Source organism: Nannobrachium achirus, assembly GCF_963921795.1.
Source record: "Nannobrachium achirus genome assembly, chromosome: 15".
Lineage (NCBI taxonomy): Eukaryota > Metazoa > Chordata > Actinopteri > Myctophiformes > Myctophidae > Nannobrachium > Nannobrachium achirus.
The window spans coordinates 25,787,693-25,802,339 of NC_137822.1; the positions used below are offsets into that span (position 1 = coordinate 25,787,693).

Below are 14,647 nucleotides of genomic sequence, written 5' to 3' on the forward strand. Positions count from 1 at the left end.
CGGATCCCATCGTTCACTTCAAAGAGCCGTTCAAAAGGTGGTGCAGAAAGATGATTTAAGTGACTTTCAACGTGTCATTGTTGTTGGTACAAAACATGCTGATCTGAGGTCTGAGCGCTGGTCTATTCCAGAAACTGCTGATCTACTGGGATTCCCCCACGTTCTCTCACTTACCCCTTATAGTACCTCTATGTACACCTAGGGCTAAACGTATCCCCATTTGAGAAACACTGATATAGATCATCGTTCAGAGAATCGCTTAAATTTGAGCGGGGCGACACAATGCAATCTGAGACGGACAGCCAGGGAAAGGCCTGTAAAGTAGTATCCCCCAAAGTGTATAACTCCCCCCTGTATGAAGCATTTAAGAGGTGAATCCACCCCCCTTCCATCCTCTATTTTGTTAAGATATCGTATAAGATAATGTATCTCTGAGTGATGCTTTAAAACCCTCCTCTAACCAATAACCAATAACCAATTAATTGAATGAATAATGTTTGTTTTGTGTAATCTGTGTCTTTGAAACACTTACCACAGCACACTTTCACTATTAACTCACAGCATCCGCTAGATCATTCTTTAATGTTATATTGCCCCCTGTATGACTAAGCACAACTGGTACCCCCAAAGTGCTTTTATCTCTCTAACAGCTCTGGCTGGCAAGGTGTGAATGTGGAAACAACAGATCCTGCTGCTGACAAGGATAACTGTGCCAAGTTGGGCACAGAGGGGCAAGGCATGACAGCCAACATGACACTTTTAAGAGACTAAGTCAGGTGCCTAAAGTACCACTGATTGTTGAACATCAGTCATCAATAAAGACTTTGGTCTTAAATCAACAGCAATTACTGATAAAGGACTAATACCTCCTTTGGTTTAGCCCAGAGTGCCTCCTCTCGGTCCTGGCAGGAAGCCATCTCACTGTTTTGATTCATCTCTTTGAGCCACTATCAAAGTGGGGTAAAGTCTTTGTTTTGACGGGGCCTCCATGAATCCAATGGATTTGTCTATGGCCATGCACTCTGTGTCAGATCGATCCCATCCACCATAAACAAGAAGGGTAACTCATGCTTGTATTTACAAGAGGTTATTATGTTTCAAAGGAGATTCATTTTGGGTTCCCAGTTTGATTTGAGATTATAATAAATTAGAAGGCTTACTGTATGTATTGATCCACACACAAACACACACGCACACGCACACGCACACGCACACGCACACACACACACACACACACACACACACACACACACACACACACACACACACACGTGCTGCACACACTGAATGTAATGGGTTGCAGGCTTATCTGTGTGTGTGTGTGTGTGTGTGTGTGTGTGTGTGTGTGTGTGTGTGTGTGTGTGTGTGTGTGTGTGGGGCTGGCTGCTGGCCACAAGCAGTGAGATGAGCCAGTTTTTTACTGTTTTAAACATCTAACCCTGCACACAACCGTTGTAACTGCCATCACCAATGCAGTAGTAGGGTTTTGAGATGTTCTGGACACATTTTGTACTTTTTTGCCTTATCACCACGCTAAAATCAGCCTTTAAACAAGCCCTTAACGGCAGCCGAGTCAACAAACAACGCGTGAATGTATACAACCCCACAATTCGTGTGGACTTCGAGCAATATGTGCGACCATTGTCGGACTGTGAATGGATTACTTTTCAGAAACATGAAAGGACATACCGAGCGAGACTGGATGCCAAACCGCTGCCAGAAATAACTAACTTTGCCGTTAACCCGGGTGGTGAGCAGAAATGGAGCAGAATGGTCTCTGTTCTAGTTGGCATCTTTTTTGAGGATGGAATATTCTCTACCATGCACACGCCTAAGTCAGTGAGTATGTAAGGGACCGATTGGAGTTGGGCCAGTGAAAGAATAGAACCAGGTTGCTTCCCGGATAACGGCGAGTTCACAGCAGAGGGGGCAGATACAGTTCTGATATCAACAAAGCTAGTGGCTCTGATGGGGTAAGCAATGTGACACTGAGACTAAAGCCCTTTGCACACAGGACAGTTGCGTTTCTTCCGTTTGCTGTATGAATAAAACGCATTGGATTTGGTGTGCAATGCTGTGCGGAATCGGCGCTGCGGATCCCAAAAGGAGTCATAAAAGGGCTGATGAGTTTTTTACCGCATGCGACGAGACGCACGAATCGAACTGGGTTCGATCGAGAAAAAAACGCACGGCCGCAGCCACTCGTCGCACGGCTAATTCGGATCCGGTGTGCATGAGGTCGTAGAGAATCATTGTTTTCTTTAAAAAAAATGAAATTGTCCGTTTTATCCGTGCGGATAAACGCGCCTGTGTGCAAAGGGCTTAAGACTAACCCATGTCAACACAAACCCTTACATATATTTTTAATGCCTGCCTCATTAATGAACGGGTGCCTGACTCTTGGAAAGGTACCCTCATTTACAGGACACACTCACACAAAAAAAAAAGGTAATAGTCCAGATTATACCACCACTTGGCATCTCCTTACTCTCTGCCATATAGAACGTGTTTATGAACTGCCTGCTTGCCCGCATACTACCCTGGTTGGTGGACACAGAAACTCAGTAGATGATTTCAAACAGATTTTACACTGTTCCTGGATTTCACAGATGCGTTTGGTACACTGTCACATAAGGTAATGCAGTGGAGGAAATACACCTACCTCAGCCTTTTGTGAATATTATTACTCCAACGTGTACCAAGACTCATTTCTCCAGGTTCCGTGAGATGCAGTCATTGGCTGTCCATGGAGTACTGAAAGTCTTATCCTAGCCCTCAACCAATGGATGAAGAGGATCTATCAGTGTGCTCCGCTGCACATTCGGCCCCCAAACCCTGCCCAAGGGTACGATGTACAGGTGTCATCTAGAGACGAGGACGCCATCATGCACATGCTGGCACGCACTGATGAATTCCTCCAGGCATAGTTTACTGAGGTTAGGTTTAGGAATACCAGGTGAATACAGCCGGATTTCCCCCGGGGTGACTGTGTTTTTGGCTGACTGTTTTAGTATTCTTTATAAGACTTCCAGACACAGCCTCTACAGCATGTTTGCTGCTGGTTACCCAACGTATCCAAAACTCTGTGATTTCACTTTTGCTGCTTCTTAAAAGAGATAGTTCAGCCAAATAAAAATAAATAAAAAATCTATTGATTCCTCACCCCATGGAGACTTGAATTCATGGATACACAAATAGACACAAATAGCCTGCTTTTTCTCCTCTTGAGACACAAAGAGTCTTTTAATGCGATAAAAAACAAAAAATATCCATGAATTCATGTCTGCATGGGGTGATTAATCGATAGAAATAAAGGCATTTGGGGTGAACGATTCCTGTGCATTTTTATTTGACTGACTGTAGGCCTTTCATTGTGGATTTTGTCCATGAATGATTTGAAGTGGTTGAGTGACTGAAGCTCATCCACAGCATCAGATACAGCCGGTTCCAAACGGTGGTTCATGAAGTGCCATGTTTTAGTCACAGTCTTTTGAATAAAATTCCATTTAGTTTCAGTTGTCTGAAATATTTTTGTCTAGTTTTAGTCGACTAAATATAATATGTTCTAGTCGACTAAATCTACAGTTGATTTTGTTGACCAAAACTTATTTTAGCAGGCCGTGGTGGCGGGGTAATGGCTGATTTTACACTTGGTTGCATGCTGAAAATAGCCGATCTACAAGCTCACAACACGTTGCAGCTCGACAGGTTGTGAGCTTGTAGATCTGCTATATTCTGAGCGCAACACCGGAGCGCAACCAAACATAAAATGACTTGTCTTTTAGTTGTACTGGATCTCTTTTCCACTAGTCCCTCCCTATCATTTTAATCTAGTTTTTGTTGACGAAATTGTCAATATATTTAGTCTTAGTTTTAGTCATCATAGCTCAGGGGCGTAGGGAGCGGTAGGCGAACGAGGCGACCGCCTACCAACTGAGAAATGATCTGGCAAAAAATAAAAAAAATAAAAATCTCCAAAAAAAAGAAAAAAAAAGTCTCATTTCCATTGTGTAAAGGCCTGACTGGGCAGTAGGCCTACAGTGTGGAGAGGACCATAGGCCTATAGAATGTCGCTCAACCAGTTCCATTCATTGTCTAGTAGGCGGCCTGGCCATTGAGAAAGTGTTACCCTTTTAGAGATGTAAATTTGGGCTGCTGGGCTATTTAACTCAAGTCGCAACAACAGAGACAATAACACACTGAACAAAGTCCATTCTGCTTTCCTCCTACCTGTAGGATATCCTCTGTTCCAAATGAATAAAGTCCTTAATGTAGTAGGTAAACAGCTTCCAAACACAATACGTGATCATTGTGTTGTTTAAATCCAGCACTGCTGGATTAAGAATTGATGTATTGTTGTCTCTCCAGCTGTAGCATATTACAACTCGTTAAGCAAGCCTCTTCCATAAATGTAAGGCCCATTCCCACTGGGCCAGATAACAGATAAAAAATATATCTATAATATCTACCACAGATAAAAGTACCTGTGGCAAATATCTGTGCATGGTAGATATTTATTTTATCTGTATCTACCATCCACTTTGAATGGAAAAATATCTAAAGAAAGAGATTTTTTTTATCTGTTATCTGGCTCAGTGGGAATAGGCCTTAAATAAAAAATAAAATGTATTTCATTAAAGGAGTAGTTCACTCTCAAAATTATCGATATTTTCAAGCTCAAGCCCCGCCGCATGTTGTTGTGAGCCATGTATTTTAAGGGACACATTATGTTTACTTTGAACCAATTTAGCTAGTGTTGTAATCACAAGTTGAAATAGGCCTATGTCACTATTTGGGAGCAATGTTCGCCTTGTTTGTTTAATGCTCCATGTGCTTTTTGAAAATAACTAGCCCTTACACTGAATATACTGGAATAGTGTTTTAATTATAACGTTAGACAGGGGGGGGGGGGGGGGGGGGGGGGTCTGGCATTTCGCCTACCAAAATGTAATTCCTGGCTACGCCCCTGTCATAGCTTAGTTTTCGTTTCGTTTTTATTTCGTTTTCGTCAGTGAAAAAAGGTAGTCGACGAACATTTTTCATCATAGTTTAAATTGACAAAATCAACACTACCTTGCAATCAACTTGGTTGCTGTGTGTAAAGCACCTTTCAATATTACTTACTTCTGGGCTTCATAGAATAGCCTAAAGCAATCCTTTCTCCCTTAATTTGGCTTTTGTTTTGATGTTAATATTATAGATTCCACTGCAACCAGCATTGAATAATAACAATCTTAATTCCTATATAATGTTGGATCCAACAGGATAAAGTTGGTGGCGACTATTAGGACTTCTGACTGTAGTCACTGCACTGTCTGTCCAGCCTGTCGATGTGACAGAGTGGAGAGTGCACGCACCGCTGACATTTTTTTTTTTTTTACTTTTGATTTTCCCTGGTGGAAGTCGACTGACTTGTCAACTTTTTGGTTAATGCCCTACCGCTCGCGAGCACATGCGTGAATGAGCATGTGCGTCACACTCTGACTTTGAGTGAGGGTAGTGTTTGGCCACTAGGCACGCATAACAATACCCAAAAATATCTGATACTCAAAATACTAAAAAATCTCTATAGCAAGGATTCAAAAGTAGAACATCAGAGTCTTTTGTTGCAAAAGCAAGTTGTTTTATTCACCTTAAGTGTCCAGGCAAAATGATCAAAAAAGGTACAGCATAAACCAAAGACAGCTCACTGGCCAGCAGTTGGCGTTAGGTCTTAACTCATCCCCAGCCCTTCTTTAACTCTCCTACTGCCAGATTATTTATTTATTTATTGGGTCTGGTGCCATCAAAAAGCGGCTTACCTTTGCGACGTTATAGCAGATAGACAGACATTTATTTATTTATTTATTTATTTATTTTTTATTGTGCAATAGTGCACTTTGGTCTGCCAGGCAGCAGAGGGCGGCGTCATGCGAGAATGAATGTGAATTTGCCTGTTATGTGTTGAAGAAGAAGAAGACCAGTCACTGGCCACAGAGCCTTACAGCCAGAGGAAATCAACAAGGAAGTGAATTGTTCTCCGTTGATCTAACGCATAATGGATTTTTTACACCATCACCGCGGAAAATGTGTTTACAGTAGACGGCCGCGCGACCCCTCATCAGCTTACAGTCATCAGACGAACGAACCGAACGAGCGCCGTATTGGCATCGAGGTTCTGTAAAAAATGGGGCGAACGTTAACGTTCAAAGCGTGGGGAGAGTTAACTGTCAGAGCAGTAGGCCCTTCTTATAAAGGCTAAGCCCCTCCCACTGGACCGTACCAACTGTGAATTGATTCCACAATTATAATAAACCAGCCTCTTTCCATGTCCAAGGACAAAATAATTCAGACACATTTAAAGTGTCACTCATACTCAAATAACTACTTACATAATAACTCAAACCCAGACTATAATTATAATAATTAACCCAATTTCCCACTTTACACAAATCCACAGGTCTGCATTCAAGTTGTGATCGAGGTGTGCTTGAGCCTACTCCCTACACTGGAGTCAATGAAACAAACTATCAAGTATCAACACAAACAAACAAATCATTCTTTGAAACAAATACAGTGCAATACAAACATGTTAACTCAAACTTGTCAAACTCAAATAATGTCAGTTAAAACTTATGGGGAACCACAGGAAACATGCTAAAGGGTCTTAAATGTAATCAGTGGCAAGGGGAATTGCCACAATGTGTGCGATAATTTCACTGGACCAACATAGTCAAGACAATTGCCACATACTGTATAAGCCTAAACACCTCGGACGCCACATTATCACATGAAAAAGGGTATTCAAAGTCTACATTCTTGCTTCCCTCCTCCTGCATATCAATACACTTCTTCAGACGGTTATTGGATGGTATATGATTTTTTTCTTATTTTCTTGAACGTTATACTGCGTATATAGCATAATGCGGTAGAACACACGACTGCTTATCCCCTAGCTGCTCCGTAGGCACTGTATTTATAGACTTCCCCAAGGTTATTGTAGAAAACAAAACTGTGTGGCACATTTGTCTAAATATAATGAGTTCGAATAAGAACAGGAACAGGGGTAGAAAACAAGCATTTCAGGCTTCACTGGCAACAAGATCGCCATTAAAACATGTTGGCACAGCTAATAAAAAAAAAAAGCACAGCTAAGAATTGGAAGGTCCATCCACAATATAGACCTATTTATGTACCGGGTAATACTGACAAAGACTAAAAATAAGGACATTCTTTAGTAAACACAGAATACAGTTTCAGTTGGTTATACTTTTTTTAAGGCCTTGGAGTTGTTTCTGTTTGTTCTTTTTTTTTTCAATTCTAGTTGTGTTCTAGTTTTAGTTGACTATGATAACTTTGATGCTACTTCATATAGGGTCACGGTCACGGATGTCACCATAGGACGCTGGTCAAGACTGCTTATTGCTATACTTATTACATTACACCATGACAATTAATGCTGGCAGCCACAGGACGGGTCTGCATTGTGAATCATTCTTCGTTAATACCTTTCTTTCATGCATTCTGAGGTCTGCATGTTCTGCACATGCCTATAGAATCGGATATACAATTGTGCTGTTTTAGTCTTTACTCTCCTAACAGTTTCACACACAAGCATATCCAAACCTTGAATCATACACCATTCTAAGCTAGTATTCCTTCCATGTGTCATAGTGTGTTCTCATTGTGAGAATGAGACTCACAAGTATGCCAGCTGCTGCAGAGCTTTTCACTGTGCTATTTCACAGTGTTTTTGCAAATATTTCACTCTTTGTATAACACTAGGGTGCTGCTTAGCATGCATAATTATTATGCCCTTTGAGGCTGAATTACAGAAATATCCATGATAAAAGTGAACATACTGTATACATGTATTCTACAGCAAGAAGATCAAAAGTCGTTGTCATGCTATGATAGGAGTTCACAGTACTTGTTGAGGATAGCATGGAGTGTTCACCTATGTTTCAACCTCTTGTGCTGCAGGGTTGTTAGAGGTGAAGCATTTCGTCAATGCTTGTGGTCCGAGGAAACTTGGGCGGTTGGTGTGATATTGATTTACTGACAGTGAGGGAAGAAGTACTGAGATTTGTTTTACTTAAAGGATATTTCACAAAGAAAAGAAAAATGACATGTTATGTCTATTCAGGCTTTTGGGGAACAAAGGTATTTTTCAGATTCAGTATGTTTAGATATTTGTTAGCTCTTTTTCTGTCATTAATCCACATACACCTGCTATCAGAAATGAATCTCTGGTTGCCAGATGGAAATACAGTCGCACCTCCCAGCTCTTAGACACACAACATGAAACTTTTCCTTACAGAATGCACTTTTTAACCATCTATCTGTTTAGCTTTTGTGGAGATGGTACAGTACTGTGCACCCCAAAACTGGCATGTTATACATAACGTGACTGTTGGGCAGAAACCTTGTATCTACAAGTTTCAAATTTGTACTTTCTTTCGTAAAGTAAAGCCTTACTTCATCATACAAGATCTACAAGCACACTATTTTCACTATTTTAAATCGTTTTTAAAACAAAAAAGGAAGTTTTTGGAGGCATACATGAAATCTCAGCGGTTAATTTAACTCTAAAAATTGATACAATATGTGGGTAGATTTAAGAATTAACAATGAGGATTCTACTATGCATAAAGTTGTTCCGATACTAATAACAGCATCAGAAATGCCTCCGATAATCACCAAAGATTCTTGTACTGTATCTGTATCGGCATTCGGTATAGTTTGGAAGGGCTACATCTCTGGTAGGGAGGTGACACACACACACACACACACACACACACACACACACACACACACACACACACACACACACACACACACACACAGAAGGTCAGATGAGAGGGAGTGAGGGGGAGAGATGGGGGAAGAGTAGCATGCATTATCTATATGCATTTTTAACAAAATCAGTGAAAGCAAAGACCCAAATGTACAAACACAAAGAAAAGACTTATTGCTGATATCCATAAAGTATATTGGGCTCACCCTATCCATCATGGCCTAGTCACAATTCCTTATTTTCTTTCATTTTTCATAAAGGGGGAAATATGATTTAGCCAATCGATTGCTGCATGAAAGTGTTGCCTGGCGATGAAAGATGAGGTCTGCTTCTCTTCCATGTGATCTGATTAACCTCGGTCTATTGGTGGAATCTCTGTTCTTGCCTATAGTTCTCTTGTGTCAGGCAATTAAGGTGCATGTGCACTTAAATCAATTAGTGTGCTAGTATGTCTCAACTGGCCGAGTGGCCGTAGCTGTCCCTCTGGACAACCTACTAACTAGGATATTGTATTAGTGGCCACGGATGACAGTGGAACATTTTGGAAGCCCAAAGGCACTCCAATTATGAAGGCACATGTATAGTAGTGCTTGAACATATACATACTGGGTGCTTAGGGGGGGCGGGTAAATACTAGCATAAATAGCCTAGTAATGAAGCCTCGTTCGCCTTCATTCTGATTAAAGGTGGTGTGAGTGATGTTTAACCCAGGGGTTTTCAAACCTTTTTAAATATAGGCCTACACATCTTTCCACCTGAGATACGGTATAACACGGAGACATATCCGTTTCCATCCGAACTGACTTAAAATAACTTTATACTTGACGTTTAACGCCTTGAACCCCAGCATCCCTATTCTGAGGGGAAGGTTCACCAAAACTCGAGCTTTTAGATCTGCTATTTTCGTTGAAGAAAGTTGTTGGGGTAGATAGAAAAAGAACTCATCAAGTACAGTGCAAATAAGGTCTGTTTTACTGTTTTAGACCCTCTGTTTTATTACAGTATCTGGCTTAAAGTCCTGTTCGCAATTTGGTGTTAGGGGAGTTTCTCACCTGAACTGAGTCAGTGGGTCCCTAGACATGAAAAATCACCGAGGTGCTCGTCCGCCATAGTGCCACGAATGGCGCAATGGCCAAATCAAATATGGCTGCCATCGGCTATGATGAAAATCCAACTTTTCTGTTTCTGGGTGTATATGCACATGTAATACCTTCATTTGGACTAATTGGGGTATGGGGAATTCATTTCTGATATTGTTTTGACCATTTTGGGTGATTTGGACCTCAAAAGGTCATGGTCAAGGTCATTTTGCTATTCCGAAGACCGTGGGCCATAACTTGGCCATTGTTAGGAGTAAAAACAGGTGCAGTAGGTCTAAATCAACTAATGCTGACATGTATAATTCATTTCTGACATTGTTTTGACCATTAAGGATCATCTTGTCTTTGAAATATCAATGTCAATGCCATTTTTCAAAAACGATTTTGTTCATTACTTGCACTTTTATAGTATTTTTTGTAAGTTTGTTACTATTTTATAGTAAGTTTGTTTTGTTTATAACAAAATACATACTAGTAAGAAATACAACAAGTAAACATCCACATTTAACTTTAAAGGGGGGTTTTTAAATGGGTGTTTAAATGAGCAGATAAGACTATTTACGAATAAAAGTGACAAATAAAATTACACAACAAAATCACACAACATTAAATAACAATTTCCCTCAAAGTGCACCATATTGTGATTGTGTGCATGCAAGTTAGTATGAGGTGTTTTTACAGGATGGATTTGTCATTGTTCCATGGCAAAATATGATGCACAGAACTCCATCAGTGTCGAGTGTCTTGCTTCAGACATGGCAGGAGTGTACTAAAGTCAAAGTGCTCCTTCCATCCATCAGAGCTTGACATTGACTTTTTGAGGCAGTTGTCCTTTGGACAAGTATATTTCCCATTCACTTGTCCGGGGACAAAAGTCACTTGTCCGGATAAAAATGTCATACATTGAAATAATAACAAAAGGACGGCTAATGACCCCCCTTGCTCCCTCCACTCCATAGTATGGGCACTTGTCCTGGACAACAGGACAAGCCTTTATGTCATGTCCTGTTCCATGTTCCATTGGTTCTAGTCTTTCCTCAGGTTCCTTGGCTGTTGCAAGCAGGTGGCAAGAAACGCGCTAGAAAGGTGCCTTGTTGGTATCAGCAGTTGTACTTCTCTGCTACCAATGCTGTCTTGTTCTGTCAAGGTCTTTCCCTCTCCAAAGTTTGTTAGATATTGCACTCGGTCAGAAGCCATAACTACATGTTTAATCCTCACCTGGCCCATGCAGTCATCTCCTGTCTCCAAGGCATATGTGCCTTGATCACTGTCTTGGCTAGTTGTGCTCCAAGATGAGACTGCTTGATGCAGTAGAAGTGAGTCTCACCAGAGCCATACTGCTGCCAGATCTCCTTCATCCCCAGTGCTTGGAAATATGGGGTGTAATATAGCAGTAATGTGAAGGAGACAACAACTCTCTGGGGTCCGCTCATAGTTCCGACATCCCATTATTCTGACCATTAGGTTAGTGAAGGTTAGGGATAGGCTTAGTTATAATGGAGGCTGAACATGCACCAGGTGTCAGCCTCCTCAATCCTATTCAAGATGTCTGGGATCTCTTCTCCACTAGCGACATCATCAACAGAGACAACAGAGCTGATAATGGTAAATGGACTGCATTTACAGTATATAGAGCTGTTCTCCAAAGCACTGTACAATGTATTTCACATTCGCCCATTAACACACACATTCACACATACATTCACACCATGAAACCATGCAAGGTGCTCACCAGGAGCAGTTAGGGGTTCAGTGTCTTGCTTAAGGACACTTCGACAAATAAGCAGGAGGAGCCAGAAATCGACCCTGGAACCTTCAGATTCCAAGGCAGCCGTTCTACCTACATAGCCACAAGCTTGAATGGACACCATATTCCGAACACACAGCTGGAGAGCTGTGTGTTCTCCTCAGACACCCAGAATTTGTAAAGTTGATGAGGGATGGGTGCGTCTGTTATCTCTGATGATGATGAGTGGCTCCATGCAAAAGGGGCTGAAGGTGAAGAGATCCCAAAGATTGAACTAGATTGAGGAGGCTGTCACCAAGCTGCTGGTACATGTGGAGTCAACTGGCCCTATTATAACTAAACCTACCCATAACCCTAACCTAATGGAGGGAATAATGGGTCGCCAGGATTATGAGTGGACCCCAGAGAGTTGTCGTAGTGATACTTCCAAGCACTGGGGATTAAGTAGATCTGGTAGCAGTATGGCACTAGGTGTGCAGCGGCACATGCTTCTACAGCATCAAGCAGTCTCTCATCTTGGAGCACCACTAGCCAAGACAGTGATCAGGGGACATATGCCTTGGAAACTGGAGATGACTGCATGGGCCAGGTGGGGACTAAGCATGCAGCTATGGCTTCTGACCGAATACAATATCTAACAAACTTTGGAGAGGCAAAGACCTTGACAGAACAAGACACAGCATTGGTAGCAGAGAAGTACAACTGCTGATACCAACAAGGCACCTTTCTAGTGCATGTCTTGCCACCTGCTTGCAACAGCCAAGGAACCTGAGGAAAGACTAGAACCAATGGAACATGGATGGATGCAAGGAACACTTCGACTCTCGAGGATATGGCTGCCTTGCTGATGGATATCGGTGCATCATATTTTGCCATGGAACAATGGCAAATCCATCCTGTAAAAACACATCATACTAACTTGGATGCACACAATCACAATATGGTGCACTTTGAGGGAAATTGTTATTTAATTTTGTGTGTGCTTTTGTTGTGTGATTTTATTTGTCACTTTTATTCGTAAATAGTCTTATTTGCTCATTTAAACACCCATTTAAAACCCCCCTTTAAAGTTAAATGTGGATGTTTACTTGTTGTATTTCTCACTAGTATGTCTTTTGTTATAAACAAAACAAACTTACTATAAAATAGTAACAAACTTACAAAAAATACTATAAAAGTGCAAGTAATGAACAAAATCGTTTTTAAAAAATGGCATTGACATTGATATTTCAAAGACAAGATGATCCTTAATGGTCAAAACAATGTCAGAAATGAATTATACATGTCAGCATTAGTTGATTTAGACCTACTGCACCTGTTTTTACTCCTAACAATGGCCAAGTTATGGCCCACGGTCTTCGGAATAGCAAAATGACCTTGACCATGACCTTTTGAGGTCCAAATCACCCAAAATGGTCAAAACAATATCAGAAATGAATTCCCCACACCACAATTAGTCCAAATAGAGGTATTACATGTGCATATATACCCAGAAACAGAAAAGTTGGATTTTCATCATAGCCGATGGCAGCCATATTTGATTTGGCCATTGCGCCATTCGTGGCACTATGGCGGACGAGCACCTCGGTGATTTTTCATGTCTAGGGACCCACTGACTCAGTTCAGGTGAGAAACTCCCCTAACACCAAATTGCGAACAGGACTTTAAGCCAGATACTGTATTATATAGAGGGTCTAAGTGGTTATACTTACTGAAGTGATATTGATGAATTCCAAAACCGGACTGGCATCACGGCACCCTAGGGTGCCACGGCACCCACTTTGGGAAAACCAATCGCATGAACCCAAGCTCCCCTCTTCTGGGACAAAAATAGCCAATCTGTGAGCTTGTAGATCAGCTATTTTTTGGGGTGTAGAGAGAAAGGGGGAACATATATCAAGTGGTCCATGTTTGTAGCAGTAACCTGGAGGACCCCGGTCAAATGTTTATCACGTTTAAGTGGTTAAAGTTAAACCACAATTGCTGTGGAGTGTTCGTTCTGTAACAGGGGCTCCCCGTTTCCCCAGCTCTTTAGTAAACTAGATAAACGTTCAGGCGTACCAATTGAACACAATCAGGAGAGGGAATTCCACAAAGATCATTTATAAGGTTCGGTTTTATAGTGTTCCAATAATGTCTGCAAAACGTTCCGTTTCATTGATCACAATTTCACTTGTTTATCTTGTATCCTTTTGTAATATTTGGAATTTATGTAGCACTTTTCTATTTCCAAAGTCGCTTGTATATGTGTTGAGATCCTGTGAGTTTTGAGATAAACTGACACGCTATCTAATTTAAAACTCGCCTCAGCACGCCGTGGCATCAGATGTGTCATTTTAATTTATAAACACACATGGCTAGTGAGATAGAGATGGTGTGGAGTATACAGGTATAGCTGCTCTGTGACAGTGATCTGAGAGACTGACCGTGACACCACTGGCCTCTGAGCAATTGCTCCCCCATGATCACATTTTCTTAAACTAGGGGGAGGAGTAATATCACTAACTTACCTGTTTGTTTTAACTTACCAGCAGATATACAAGCTCACAGCGCGGCACCGAGTGCCGCGCTGCGAGCTTGTAGATCTGCTATTTTTGAAAAATCGTGAAAATGTGTGCAAGAAACCTATGTCAAGGACCCCCAAGATGATATGTATTTGGCCACGGACCCCGATCTCAAAATATGACGTTCCAGGGACCCCCAGAAGCAAAGTTTGAGTTAGAAATGTTCGCTTAAAAAATACATATATTCAAAGATTTTCACACATTTTCACAACCTTTCAAAAATAGCAGATCTACAAGCTCGCAGCGCGGCACTCGGTGCCGCGCTGTGAGCTTGTATATCTGCTATTTTTCAATAGATAAAGTTATTAGGGCCCCTCCACCTTGGGCCCCAGTAACTCAGTCCCACTTTCCTACCCCTTGTGATGCCCCTGTGCACGTGCCTCAGAGGAAAATTCACAAATCTTCCCACAGATCGAGTAGCCTAGTCAGGTTGCCGCCTCTTTAACATTGAAAAACTCCT

At 41.4% G+C, this 14,647-nt stretch overlaps 1 protein-coding gene across 1 annotated transcript in view; it reads left to right on the top strand.

Annotated features, from left to right (window-relative positions):
- LOC308299728 (transmembrane protein 132C) overlaps positions 1-14,647 on the top strand; it is a gene marked incomplete at both ends in the record, with an annotated part of 240,674 nt that overhangs the window by 60,026 nt on the left and 166,001 nt on the right. The gene's annotated exons all lie outside the window — the stretch shown is intronic.